This window comes from Adelges cooleyi, unplaced genomic scaffold, assembly GCF_023614345.1.
Source record: "Adelges cooleyi isolate 19-005CV unplaced genomic scaffold, UGA_ACOO_1.1 ACOO_flye_CR_arks_rails_tigmint_CR_PRNA_9, whole genome shotgun sequence".
Taxonomy (NCBI): Eukaryota; Metazoa; Arthropoda; class Insecta; order Hemiptera; family Adelgidae; genus Adelges; species Adelges cooleyi.
Genome location: NW_026096579.1, coordinates 5,276,973 through 5,291,455, shown reverse-complemented (window position 1 = coordinate 5,291,455; position 14,483 = coordinate 5,276,973). Strand labels below are relative to the sequence as shown.

The 14,483-nt window shown below is 33.5% G+C and overlaps 1 protein-coding gene across 12 annotated transcripts in view; it reads left to right on the top strand.

Annotated features, from left to right (window-relative positions):
• Positions 1-504: 504 nt before the first annotated feature.
• The window catches only part of LOC126847014 (CUGBP Elav-like family member 1), a 118,946-nt gene continuing 104,967 nt past the window's right edge, over positions 505-14,483 (top strand). For 4 of the 12 annotated variants that reach the window (XM_050586957.1, XM_050586955.1, XM_050586953.1 and 1 more), the window contains exon 1: positions 997-4,444. The gene's annotated coding sequence lies outside the window, so the exon portion shown is untranslated. The other 8 variants (XM_050586959.1, XM_050586951.1, XM_050586949.1 and 5 more) reach the window with 7 other exon arrangements.

The following is a 14,483-nucleotide window of genomic DNA, read 5'->3' as shown; positions in this document are numbered from 1 at the left end:
AACTGTATTATCTGTTTGGGTCTCGGCACGTTTTAATATAATATTATCTATAATTATTTAGATAGGAAGCAGCGTCAGATGGCGATAGTCTGTGGGGAGGATCCCTTCTATTGGTCTGATGCGATGTATAATATTATAGTCATTATTATAACGTGAAATTGTCATATTTCGTTATCGAACGTCGCCTGTGGTCGAGGTGGAACGGCTTTCGGGGTCGGCGACCTATATCGCACTTGTCATGGTAAAAAAAAAAAAAAAGTGATGACAACAAACAAACGGCAACAGAATAATAATAATAATAATATGATATTATGTACGTTTTCTGTACATCGTTAAAAAAAAAAAAACGTTATCGTGACAAAAAAAGTAACCGTACTCAACCCTCCAGCAGCCGGCCGACGATAAGATACCGTCGGCGGCGACGACAGCCGACCGTGGCCGACCGTCCAGGGGTTGCGTTGCGGTTCCACAAGTCGTCGCCGTTACTCGTGGCCGGACCAGTCGAATGCCGCCGCATCGCGCCCGACAGTCCGCCGTCGTCTCCGCGTTACTCTCCGGTCGAGTTTAGGCGCGAGTCTGTGCGTGTAAAAAAAAAATTCAAATACAATAATAATAATAAACCCCCCCCCCACCCCCGTCTAAGAGAAACGGGTTGTTCGCGTAACCGAATATCCGTATCGGATTGTAACGTTAAAAAAAAGATAAAAAAAAATTTCTAGTTTTATACCGTCCAAGTTGTATGATAATTTTTCTGTTTTTGTTTGCAAATCGGCGACTCTTCACGTTTGCGGTGTGGTGTCTTCTTATCATATTTATTATTGCCCATTTTCCATAGTTAAAATTATGCGTACATATTGTGTCTGTCTGTCCAACCGTCTCGATAATAATAATAATATTACTTAGTCATTTTTTTTTTTTTTTGATACTGTCTCCTAAAATATTGTGTCGCTGACGAATTGGGATTTTTGTTGTTGATATTATAAATTGGTTTGTGCATTATTTTATTTTTCATATTATTTCGGAGTTGGCAAAAAAACCTGCTCGGATTTTAATTCCAGTGAAATCTCATATTTTTGGTTAATTACTAATTATTATTTCCCGCCGGGGTTGAACAGTAAAAAACCGCCAGGAATTTTTTGCCAACTCTGATATATATTTTTTTTTACATTGAGCGTGTCCCCGGATTAATGCCCATCATCTTGAGTTTGACCCCACGGTTTTGTATGTAAATATTCAACGACACGGGTCTGCCGTATTAACTTTCCGGACCTAGAGTCCACCGTGGGCCTTAATCCGGGCACATTACTCTGTATACCTATATATTATATTGTTATACATAATAACAAAACGTATTACCATTACCTTATTAGTGTATATACATGTACGTATTCCGGGGCTGGTCGCAAACAATTTAAATGTTAAGCACGGTCGTTTAATAATTACTTTTCGACAGACAATTTAAATTGCTTAACGACCGCCCGTTGGTTATTTGTGTTGTATTGTGTCGTGTGTGCGTTCAACAGATAATTTTGACCGAAAAACTATGTTGCCTACCAATAAAAAAAAACTAAAAAAAAAAAAAAATCATACTTGTCCATCAGTCGATCGGAAATGGCTAAAATACATTAAACTACCGGTAACGTCAATTTTGTTCGATAATAATCATTAAACCACCCGAGTGCTTTTCGATACCGCAGTACATTTTGTTTCCATGATTATGTAACATAAGCGATTCACCTGCACTATATCATACAACTAGATTACACTCTATTCAAAAGGCGTCCGTAGAAAGGGAGGTCAACAGGGGCAGTTGTCAAGTGTCAGGTTATCTACCCACACAACACGAGCATTTATTTGTATTTTTTAAATATTTAGTAACAACGTTTTCGAATACGTTTAAAATATGACCGAACAATATTTTGAAATAATATTTCACTAAATTATTTGACATAAAAATCGATTATACATTATAATCTAATAGATAAACTAGCTATGTATAGCAGAAATAAGACCCCTTCCCAGCTTGAGGTGTTTAGACCTATGAGAAGTACTACAAGCTCCACAAAAATTAAGTAAAAATCCTACGTTAGTTAGCTTACTAAAATGTTGTAGAAGCCCGGAAGAGTTTTTAAAGGTTGTCAAATGTTTCTCTTTCTATTTGTGCCAATGCACGTTATAAAAAAAAACCGTGGGCGCTCTTGCTGGATCGAAGATATCGAAAATGTCCGATAAAGATGGCCAAATGATTGGATGTTAGAAAATCAAGGAGTGGAGAATGTTATTTCATTAGTCAAAGTGGGTACGCTATTTCCCACATCATCTATTATACAGCTAGTACGCCTGTAATATGTCGAATACAATAAACTCCTAAAATATAAATATATTTGATCGGTACGGATTTTTTTTAGTTATTTTAATTTAATTTAATTCGAACAATAACGGGTGTATTAATTTAACACTGTACCGACCGCGATGTGGAGTCTATAAACGCGGGTCCGCTATTGTTTTACACCACTATCGGAAATCAAAAGAATAAATATCCGGTTGAATTAATAAAAAAACACAGCGGCTACCGTTAACGAACAATTTGGACAAGGGGAGGGTCTTCATTTGGTATTCATCACTCGCGTTTTCCACTTGCCTCTACCGGCGTGTGCCTCCTGCAAAGCTCGCCGTTTACATCCACCCCTATAACCTCTGAATACTGATTAATTTTGCTTCGATGGTAACAAAGAAAAAAAAAAAAAAGGAAAAAGAAAAATGTCATTTTACTTGTCTTTAATACAATACACGTCCCGACGCCGTTTTACACGGTCATGATCGCCATAGTGCCATAGTACAAAAACCTTACAAATCCCTTGTGTTGATTTTATGTGCCTCCCCGACGTCATAAAATATATTTGTACGGTTTCCATAGCACTTGTTGAGGCGTCTGTCTGTGCAATATACTTATAAACATATTTATCTATTGTATATGTTTTTGTCTCCGAATTTTCCTATCGTCCGGCAGAGGCGAATTCAACTTGTTTTAATTTTCTGCGTTTTACATTGTTTTGTGATGTCCTGGTGGTTGCCAGTTATTAGGTACACGATAATGTTATACTGTCGTGCTTGGCTTCGGGTCGTAACAATAAAAATAATATAATATATTAACAGCTGTTATCGATTCCCGGTGTAACGCTATTGTACCTTGTTAACGATTGGATATTTAGTATTAATAGTTATATTATTTTAAACAGAACAACTATTATTATTATTATTGTTTCGGATTTCCTTTTAATGTGTTTTTCGAACGACAAGGCACGTCGCGGTGTTTGTTAACGTTAAGGACTTGTTGTGTGCGGGTACCTACCGCATTCAAATTGGCCTAAAGGGTTGAACGACTCGCTATTTTCAAGTGCAGCCCGCCAAAATGGCATGAATAATTAAAACGTATACAATGGTATTGCGTTTGTTTTATTATACTAACGTTTTCATAAGTGGTCGAGTTGATAAAAAAAAAATTACACTGTTATTTCATTAATTTATTCTTTCCATTTGTTTTTACCGTACAATTTCCATAAGCGACAGCCGAAAAAACCCAGCACCTTAGCAGTAACCGCAGGGAATAGTGGGGTCGAGCAGTCACTCTAAGATTAAACAAAATCGCTAAATTAGAGGCAATATTATGTTGATAAACTGTTACTGCATCCAACAAAAGGTTATTGACAAATCCTTCTAGGTTAATATGTGAGAGATAGACGAATGATATCTATATCACCACTAGTCTTAGCTCTAAATGTGTAGTGTTACATGTACAAAATATTCCAAACCGCTTTTAAACCGATTCGACTCTTTTTCTGAAAGTAAACGCGTGGTGTATTAAGAAAAACTTGAACCCTCTCTTTCCACGAATTCCAATCCGCCACCCTTTCTTATCCGCTCCACCTTATTCATTATACACAATATCTATCTGTCTTAACTTACAACATTCACCTACTACTTTGGAGTACCTCAATCTCTAATATCTTTTCCGTACTTATCCGTACTCACTCGTTTTACCCTTCTTCCAACATGACCAATTAATTATCTCAATATATTTGTCTCTCTTATATTTTGTTTAATGCTATTTTAACTATTAAAATGTTTCTTTTATATATTTTATGCACTATGAAACATTCGCATATATCACTGTAGGTGTCAGTACAGTTTTAAAAAGTTCACTCTTCGGTCACACAACAACACCTCTTGTTGTCTCTTTCCACCTCATCCGACCACCTTTTTTTCGAATCCTCAATTGTTTTGTAAAATTCGGTACTTAATTTAATGTGGCTCTACTGAATTAACCACTTGCTCTTCAAGCAAACCCGGCATTTCTCCGCCTTCGTCTCTGGTACAGCGACTGATCTATAAATTGTAGACTCGAAGAAATTGGTCCAGTGGTTGCATCGGCTCTGCATCGAAGGTAATAATAAATATAATGAATTAATAGTAAAATCCGCGAGGGAAAAAAAACAAAATCTTCGAGTTCAACCAGTTTCGTCTTTACCCACGGGGCCCCAAATAATATAATTTATACCTTTACGGTTTTTTGTTGGTTTTACAATTCACGGGAGAGGACTAAACACACAGTCTACCGCATTCTACCAGCACATTACAGGCACGTTATTAACATTTTTTTTTATCAGTTGTGGGCGTTCAAAGTTTGATAGCCGCCGCCGCCGCCACTTATGACAGGTGACGATGATACCGTCATTTAGAGCGATATCAATTAACGTATTATTTTGTGGCAAACAGTTGTAATATCACTATTGACTGAATATTTATTTCTTATCGATTTTTCTGAGAAGCTTTGTTGTAGTACGTAATTAATATTTTATATATGGTTAATAACGTGCGCAATATACGCGTATCGCATATTATTATTATTATTATTATTATACACAATCGGTTGCCGTTGTCTTTGTATACCGCTCGGCAAACATAGTGCTGTAGTTGTGGTTATGATAATATGTAGTACAAAATATGTATATTTCTCAAATAAGAAATTTTGTAGGTATTTTTTTCTTTTTTCAACGCTCATAATATTATATTTGTTTGCTCAGTATTAAATACTCTCGGTCGAAGTCGACTGGCGGCGGATACGATTAAGATAAAATAAATAAAAAATAGAAGTAAAAAAAAAAAAGGTGCTACGTCATAAACGATGCGCTGACAATACGATTATTATATTATATTATAATATTACAAGCGCGCTCGTCACAAAAACTACACACCAAAATGTCACAAGTAAAATTTACAATACCATATAACGTACAGACTACAGTAATTGTAGACAAAGCACGATATTAGTTAAATATATTGTATACAATGTGTCATAGGCGAAAGTATATAGATAAAAATGTCAGAAAAGTGGGGGGGGGGGAGAGGGAGTAGTGCATATAACTCGGTTTGCTTTTTGCAATACTATTTCTCTACAAAATAAAATCCATTAATTAATTTTACATAAAAATAACTTTTTTAAGGAGGCTATTAAAATATTTGAAGAGCTAAGTTCCCTTATAAGTGTTTCCAATTTTCGCATCCGCTTAATGAATGTTATCTGTTATTTTATACATTATATAAAAAAATAATAATAATAATTAATGAAATACCTATAATTATAAATTAATTTAGAAGTTAAAGTTTATTTTTACTTCAGTTGATACACATAATCAAGTTTTATAGTTATAGATTAAACGTTAAATGAGTTAAATTCAGAAAATAAAAGTTTTTACACGATTAAATAAATTCAAATACTAAAGTTAGTAGGTACACTAAATTAATTTATGTTTTTTACACATAGTTTGAGTTGTCCCTTACGGTGTTTAGACAATAACAGTTAACACTATTCTATACCTACATGGAATATTATATATATATATCACAATACATATTTGTTGGCTATTTTTAATACATTTGTTCTCGGTGATTTTTTACTTAACACTAATAGCTGACTAATAGCTGACTAATAGCTGAATAATGTGTTTTTTTTTTTTGCTAAGAAAATAATATTCCGCAATAATTGTTCAATACATTTATAACTTTCGAATAATCGATCGAAGAAGACACATTAGGTACTAACGATAATAGCAATGTACCATTTTTGAATTAACGACGTGACGGATGTGTACAACGGATGCCCGGCCGCCTTTGGGGGTTGGTTTTTTATGTATTTGGTATTTTCAAAGCTAAATAGCGAAACGAACAAAAAAAAAAACAAACAAAACAAAACAAATAGAAGTCGTAGCAATAAAACGATTTATATGGAAAAAATAACGACGGTACACTTTATTTTATTGCCGTTAAAAGTACATTATGCGTGTACAAAACGAAACGGTATCTATATATATATATATGTATCGTCGTTACCGCGGTCGTATTAAAAAACGTGTGCTTTTTTTACCGGCTCGCATAATAATGTAATATAATATACAATAATAACATTATTATAACATCACGGCAAGCGCAGCAGTGTGGGTAAACGCGTTGTCCGTTTATCAGGTAGTCCCAGCCCGTGTTACAGTTTTTTAATTATCTCGATTTGGAATTTTTTTTTTTTTCAATTTTAATAAAATATGGTACGCGAGGGTTGCAAGCAAAAAAAAAAAACCAAAGGGATCCGCCGATAGAGCTCGATAGCGTTTTGTACATTATGATAATAACAATTATATACTAAACCATGATCCTACCTTTACCTACCGCACGGTAAAAACTCTGTCCTGCAGGCATTTGGGAAAATGTTTTGCCCAGACCACCACACGGGATAATCGCAGCACCTAAGTGCGGCGGTGGTGTAAGTTCGGCGGGGGTTCGTCGACCTGAGTATTTTATCTGGGTAAAAAAACAAATTGTGCTTCCTATCCATATATTATACGGTAACACTTTATTATCATTTTCCTCGGTCGAGAAGGGTCGGTCGAAAGTGCACCGACGGTGTGTCTCGGTTGTTTGTTCGTCATCAATCATTAGATCATCCCCGATTGGGGTGGGGTGCCGTCGCCCTTAAAATTACATTGACTCTTAATCCTTCCACATAAAATATTATATACTGCTACGTTATCTACTGTATACACATAATACATATTACAGTCTTGCGGGCGCCGTTTTCATTTGGCGCGTCATTCACATTATCATCGCATACTAAAACAAAAGTTTCCAACAAAACACCTTTATAATATTATTAAGCCGTGCCGTGTGACGTTTGTCAGTTATCGTGTGTATTCGTACGTCTAGCAAAATGAATATTGACAATTATATTTGAATATTGAAGATTTATACAGTATAAAATAAATACACCTATATAACTATTACGCGGTATATAACACCATTATTATACATAATAATATTATGTACGTTATGTTGGGAGATAAGTGCGAAGTGATGGCTTGATGGCGAACGCCGTTATCGTAAAACAGATTACTCGGGTTTTGTTTGTAACAAAAAAAAAATATATATATAATATATCCAACTAATGTGTGTTCTATAGGGAAAAAAATGTATAACAAATCTATTGCTTCTGTAGTAGGTACAACATATTATTAATAATAATAATAATACATAGTAAAACGTTGAATCGCGATAATAATTAATGATTGGACTGTTACGGTTACTATAATAATATATTATTATAAATACCGTGTCTATAGGTCGGTCGTGTCTCCTTTGAGATAATTATTACAAACTTATTATCGTACTGTGATTTACATATACAGCGCGCGGTCACCGTAATCGATGCACACATTTGTTCCAAGGATATATTTTACACCTGACCCATACACAAACGATATTAAAATATAATACTTTGCTCCAGTTTCCGAAATCGTCTTGCTTTGTAAAATATATAAAGTTCACTATTAATTCGTACTTGGGCGTTTAGATTTTTGTTTTGAAAAAAAATGTTCGGATAATTTGGAAACGCAGTAAGACGTTCACTGCGTTTATAAAATATATATTGACTTCAAAAACTCAATTGGGAATATGAATGAATAAAAAAATTGTTGTTTAAATTTTCTGTTTTTTATAAAGCTTGAAATATTACACAGACATTAGATTTGGTAGTTTCAGCGTTGAGTGAGATAAATGTAAATGAGATTGTTTTTTTTTTTTTGTTAACCTAATCTAAAAACCTTCAATTATTACTAGTATTTAGTGAAACAACATAGATCTTCCAAAAAAAAAAAAAGTGACAATATAGCATTAGTTATTATTCTTTTTGAACAAACCGAATCGATTATTTACGAAAAAGGTTAGGTATATGTATTGTACATTTTTATTGAAAAAAAATTCGTTTTCAACAAAATTTTAACCTATCACGTTTCATAAATAAATCGAATCGACTATAAAATAATATTTCCCAACTTAATGACGCACTTATTGTTTTTTTTCTTGCGTTAGTCTTGATTTATATACCATTTTCTGTTATAAACAATAAAATATTCATAGACGATCGATATCGAGGTTTTTAAAAAACTGTTATAATATTATACGTTGGCCGGAATTGTAGGCTATGATAATTTTAATATTGTGATTTTATAGCCTACCTAATATATATTATTACACGCTTGTATGCAATAGTATTAGTCGGGTCGGTGAGGGTATCGCGCATAACGTCACGACGTCGGTGCCAACACATTGAACCGAAGGTGTCTTATCTCTGCCACATCAAAGGTCGCGACGGCGAAATTCCGTTGCATTCGAATTGCATGCGGAATTTTAACGGAAACGGATATAATACAATAAAATATATATATATATGTATATTGTAACAAGTAATTGTGTTTTGAGGGCAAACTACTGTGCATAGTTCAATTGTTTCCAAATAAAGTCTATGTAGGGCAAAGAAGAGTGACTGTAAACCGGCAATAGGGCAAGTATAAAACGACAGAAATAAGTGATTTTTTTTTTAAATTTCATTTAACTGTGGCGCACTTAATAAGAAAAAGATTCAACACAAATTACAAATTGTTGGTTATTTTTTCGGTCGGAAAATTATCTTGCTGCGTTTCGTTCAAATGTGTTTGGCAGTATTTACCACTCTCAATCATACAGTTATATATTTTTCCAAACGTTTGAATTTTTTTTTCTACTTGTTAGCTGCTGTTTTTCGACTACTTTATGGTTATGAAAATAATTATGCGAGTGCGTGCGTACTATTTTCATAGTAGAATAAAAACTTTCTGTCTATGACCTCATTGATAGAATACAGTCTACGGAAAAGGTACTCTTGTGATATACGTTTAGGTATAAAATCAGTGTTTGTAAGTATACTTTGAATTAAAGATAAGACGGGCAAATTTTTAAATTAATTTTAATCATTTGATACGCAAAAGGCTCCTCATTTGTATATAAGTTTGATATTGCTTTTTGAGTTATTAACCTTCACGCAAATATAATTCTTATTAAAATAGGTACCTATAACAAATATTTAAAAACTAAAACAGTATTGATTATTATTATTGTATAATAATCGAATGTTCAATGAAAACACTTTTAACTCTTTGTTATATAATATTTGAAGTTAGGTAAAAAATAGTTAAGTGTACATATTTGTTTGAATTTAATTTATGTACAATAATTACATACTACAAAATATTGTTACGAACACTTATCATTATTACATTATTCGACATAATTTTGTATTAAAATATTTAGGTATTTGCTGAGTGGGGTATTTTTTAAGAGGTTGGTTACTATTAAAGCATATACATATACATATATATTTACCGGTTAGTCGATATAAATTTCCGTGGTTTACTCTTTTTGTCCGACTTCTACGTGTAGACACAAAAGCTTTTATTTTGGGTTAACAATTATTTATTATACTTTTAAAAGTTTCCGGTAGAATTACAGTAACAAAACGTTTATATAAATATTAAAGGTAGTCTTATGAGCCAAGATGCGTGACTGAAATGGTATTTTATGGACTCAATTATAAGTATTTATTTGTCTTTTTAGCGTCAACTCGCAATTTATTTTCTTAAATAATATATTATTATTTCGGTTTCTTATGCATTTCTAGTAGCTTTGAAATAGTATCTTTTTTGAAGCAATTACCTACTACGAAATTAATTTCCCTAGTTTTCCTAGAACTGTTTTTGTTTTCTTTGGTTTTTTTTTCACTCGAACTTACACATTTTGCTTATACTTTGTATTAAAAATACGGCGGGCAATTTTTTTAATTAATTATAATCATTTGATACGACAGTGCTGCTTAGTCGCATATTTTTATATTGCTTTATAATTAAAACCGGAGTAATTTTATTTCCATACATTTTCAGTGATTAGTAATTATTGCTAATGAACAAGACTTCATTGTTTCGAAGACGACGGCAAATTTCGCCTTTGATTTGGTATAATTATTATTCTTTTTACGTTCATGATTTACATTAAACTCATTATAGAGCAATTGAAAAGAATATTTTAATTTGCAATTCAAAATAAACTTTGTTTGTTTGATAACTAATAAAATATAATTGCCAACAACTCGTTCATAAACTTTACAACATATTTATAATAATAAAAAAAAAATGTTATAAGTTTCAAATCAACATTTTTATTCAACTGGTATTTTCAGGATGAAATAAAATAACGTGAATTTTACTAATTACAATTTTTTGTTTTATTCTTGTTTTGTTCACATTTTTTCTTATTACTAGCGTTGGATTGTGGAAACTAAAGTAGCTGACATAATTTTTAGAATTTATCCAAATAAGTGAGTCATCACATCTATCATTATCGTTTTTATAATATCAGCTCATCCTCGTTTATCAATTATCATTCGTGTCTCGTTTTTTAATAACGCTTTGGTGAATTTATGAACATACGTTCAATGTTATGAAAAATCATTAAATATTGTGTCTGTCTTAGATTTTGCTAATGTCATCATTAAAAACAATTCATTTTTTGCTGTTTCGGTCTTATTTGATATATACCTACTATGATGTAATTTGTTTGTCAACTGCACTAGTGCTTAATTGGGCTGACGGGGTGAAAAAATGGAAACTAAAGTAAATCGGTTGGAAAATCCTCGCGTGGGGAAATATCCTTGGGGCGGCTGTAGTAAAGGCGTGTAATCCACAGTATTTCACCTCCTACCGTGTATTATTCCTGAAGGTCCTTTGTCGAATCCCTCTTTTGTTCCCAGTACTCGAGACTGGACAACAAAAGCACACCACAGGCCGCACGATCATGCAAAGCGTCCCCCTGTCCGCCATCATGATTTGAAAGTATACTTATTCCGAGCATTAATAGTTATAAGGTACATAAAAAAACACAATTTTTTTCATCGTTCTCCATTACAAATTAAATTAACATGTCTGGTACAGCCCAACATGGTAGTTGAAGAGTTCTTTTTTACAAAGCAAATCGATTTCATGTAAAACATTACACTAGAAAATTATTATTAATCATACTTATTTCTAATAATAACGAGTTTGTATCTAAACATATAATGTTGGTTAACTGAATTATTAAAAAAATCAATAAATTAATTTTGAATCCTTTCAACTGGGGACGTGATAAGATTAGTTTTTCAGAAAATCTTCTTAAGCGCGCATACGCTCAACAAATAAACTCTTAGTTACTTTAATAAATTTTATGTAAAACGAAAGATACGGTAGAAAATATTGGAATTTCAATATCCAAAAGATTGGTCGAGTAGCTTATATAATAAATGAGAGAGTAAATTTTTGCTGTAATTAATGTATTCATAGTTAAATTGAATACTTCTAAGGATATACGAACACTAATGGTCAAAGTAAGATACTGTGGAATTTTAACTTTGATCTTCAGAGCTACAAAGAAATAAGGGCTTTTTGCAATGATGGGTTGTTTTCAGTACCCACGTCGTCCAACAAATATTGTATAGGCAGTAGGTGGTTCTCTCTTAAAAGTAGAAATTTTAAAAAGTTCTTCTTTTACCAAATAATACGCGGAGAGGAACGCATTTTTTTATCTAAGGAACTCTTCAATGGCTTGTACTCTTTATGCTTGTGTTGGATAACGATCGACTCGATTTAATTTACTCGTTTACCACTTGGTCGAATATGTCTTGTATTTGTATTGCAAACACTAACTGCACGCAAATTGTAACTTTAGAGAAAATATTAAGCCACTATCCGAATTGAGTAATTTTTGTTTTTATTAGCCACCACGAATACTGACAATCAAAAATGTATTATATACTGTGTTGTGGAAAATGTAAATTATGTGACGCCCGCAAAGCGAAATCTAATAAATAAATAATAATAACACTTTTTTCCGGTGCGCCGACTACACAGAAGCGGTTGCCGGTGAAAAGAAGAACTCGCTTTTCTTTCGGTGGGATTTTTATTAAAAATTATGAGATCAATATCGCCCAAAACGCCAACGCGCGCGTTTAGGCGGTGTATAATAATATTTTAAAAGGCCGTGAAAAATAACGTACTTACGACGAACCCCGCTGATCCGCGTTCCCGATGGAAGCCAGCCAACTGGTGTTGAAATTCAATTCCCGAAATCGCCAGCCCTTCGCCAATTTACACGTCGGTGAATTATTGTCTTAGAGTTGTTGTTTATTTTTTTTCATTTCGAATGTAATCGCCCGAACGAGCAGCACAGTACCGGGGAGAGCCGTTACCGATATTGTTCAATATTAATTTACAGTGTTTTATCTCACACCCCGCCCCCCCCCCCTCCAATCCATTATCTTAACACGGTTGTTTTCCAACGCCGAAAATATTGTATTGTATACCGGCGGATCTTTTCGTAAATAAGACAATACAAAGGCCGTCTTCGCCGTTTGCTTGATGAAAAAAAAAAAAAAAAAACGAAATTCATATATTTTATAGGTATTTTTCTCGGTTCAAACGGTTCGAAAGTGTTGCTACAAAACTCGGTCCGGTAATTATTATGTTTTTAACGCGCGTCGTTTGGCTTTTTATATTAAAAAAAATACAATATTATATATTGTCAAGACCGTCGACAATAATAAAAAATAAATTTAATAATGTGTAACAATAAAGCGTACACGGCGACCGCGCTATTGGCCGTGTATGGAAGTGCCAATGGATGTGTTTGTCGCACGAGTGTGTATCGTTTTCATCTCATATATTAAGAGAATTTCTTAAATTAGAAGCGCCGGAGCGAGCCGAGGCAATAAAATAAAATGACCAAGCGAGCGGCGTGTGGCCGGAGGAGGCTTATACACGGATATTATATAAATATAGCGGGCTCGGTCGTATCATACACACGGAGGCCACGGTCGTATATTAGCGTTTTTATGTAAACCAAAAAAAACAAAACAAACAACCCAGAGAAAATAAAATAAAAAAAGCAGCGCATCACAGATCTATTTTTAATGGGCCGCCGCGGTGGGGAGGTTCAACGCGCTTGCACGTTTCTCAGTTAGCGTGGGAGCGGTAAGCGCTACTCCTAAGCTTTTTGATAAATAACATATTCTAACCAATTTAACGTTGACCGCCTGAGTGTTGGCGGTTTTGTTTATTTGTTTTGAAGTCTTCCGTCTAGCCGGAGGGTAATCACGTAGGGAAATTATGATAAATGCATTTTTTTTTTTTTGCCAAAATCTTTATCATTTGGAGAGCTCAGTGTCGCAGTGAACCAAGTCCTTGGTTCATCTTAATGCCGCAAAAACGACTTTTACTGCATTGTGTCACAGAGTAGATTATTCGAAAAACAATTTAGAAGCCAATTACTGGAAATTACTGGCTAGTGATGGACTTGGTTCGCTTGTGCTCTGAACCCTCGCCTTGGCGAACATATACGAATAAAATATAAATTCCTCAATACTATCTTAGCTCTGCGTATATATATATATAATTTCAATGTAATTATATTTATTATCACTATGATGGTAATTAGTAAAATTTGAATATCTTTTGCGGCAAGTCGTTTTGCAGTCAGCTCGTTCGATTCGCACATCACGTGGCTATTAAATCATTTACGGTAAAAGGAACCTGGTGTAGCTGATGTTTATTCGACATAATATTTTCTCATCAAAACGTTTGTTCGTGAAAAGGAAACGCTTGTTGTTTAAGGGTTGTAGAATGGGAAGGGACACACACATAGCCACAATTTATTTATTGTCTACAAAAAAAAAAATCAAAATTTGGAAAATTACCAATTTAACAAAGGAGGAAGTAATTAAAACTTTAAATAATCCTATGATAGAGTTGCTGTGGTAACTTATCTACGGTTAAAACACAACTTAAACCGATCAAATGTATTTCGAGTTTGATCTGTGAGTTTTCCAAACGTAAGAAAACAACTATATTATATATGTTACTGGAAACGGTAATAGTTTCAATAAGCAAAATACAACAATTTGTTTGACTATTCTCTTTTCAAATACCGTATACAAGCCACGCGAATCCGTAGTTTGTAATTATGTTTTTGGTTATTAATAAAATGTATACATACTATTGGGTATCGTGCCAATAATTAATTATTGTCATTTGCTTGTT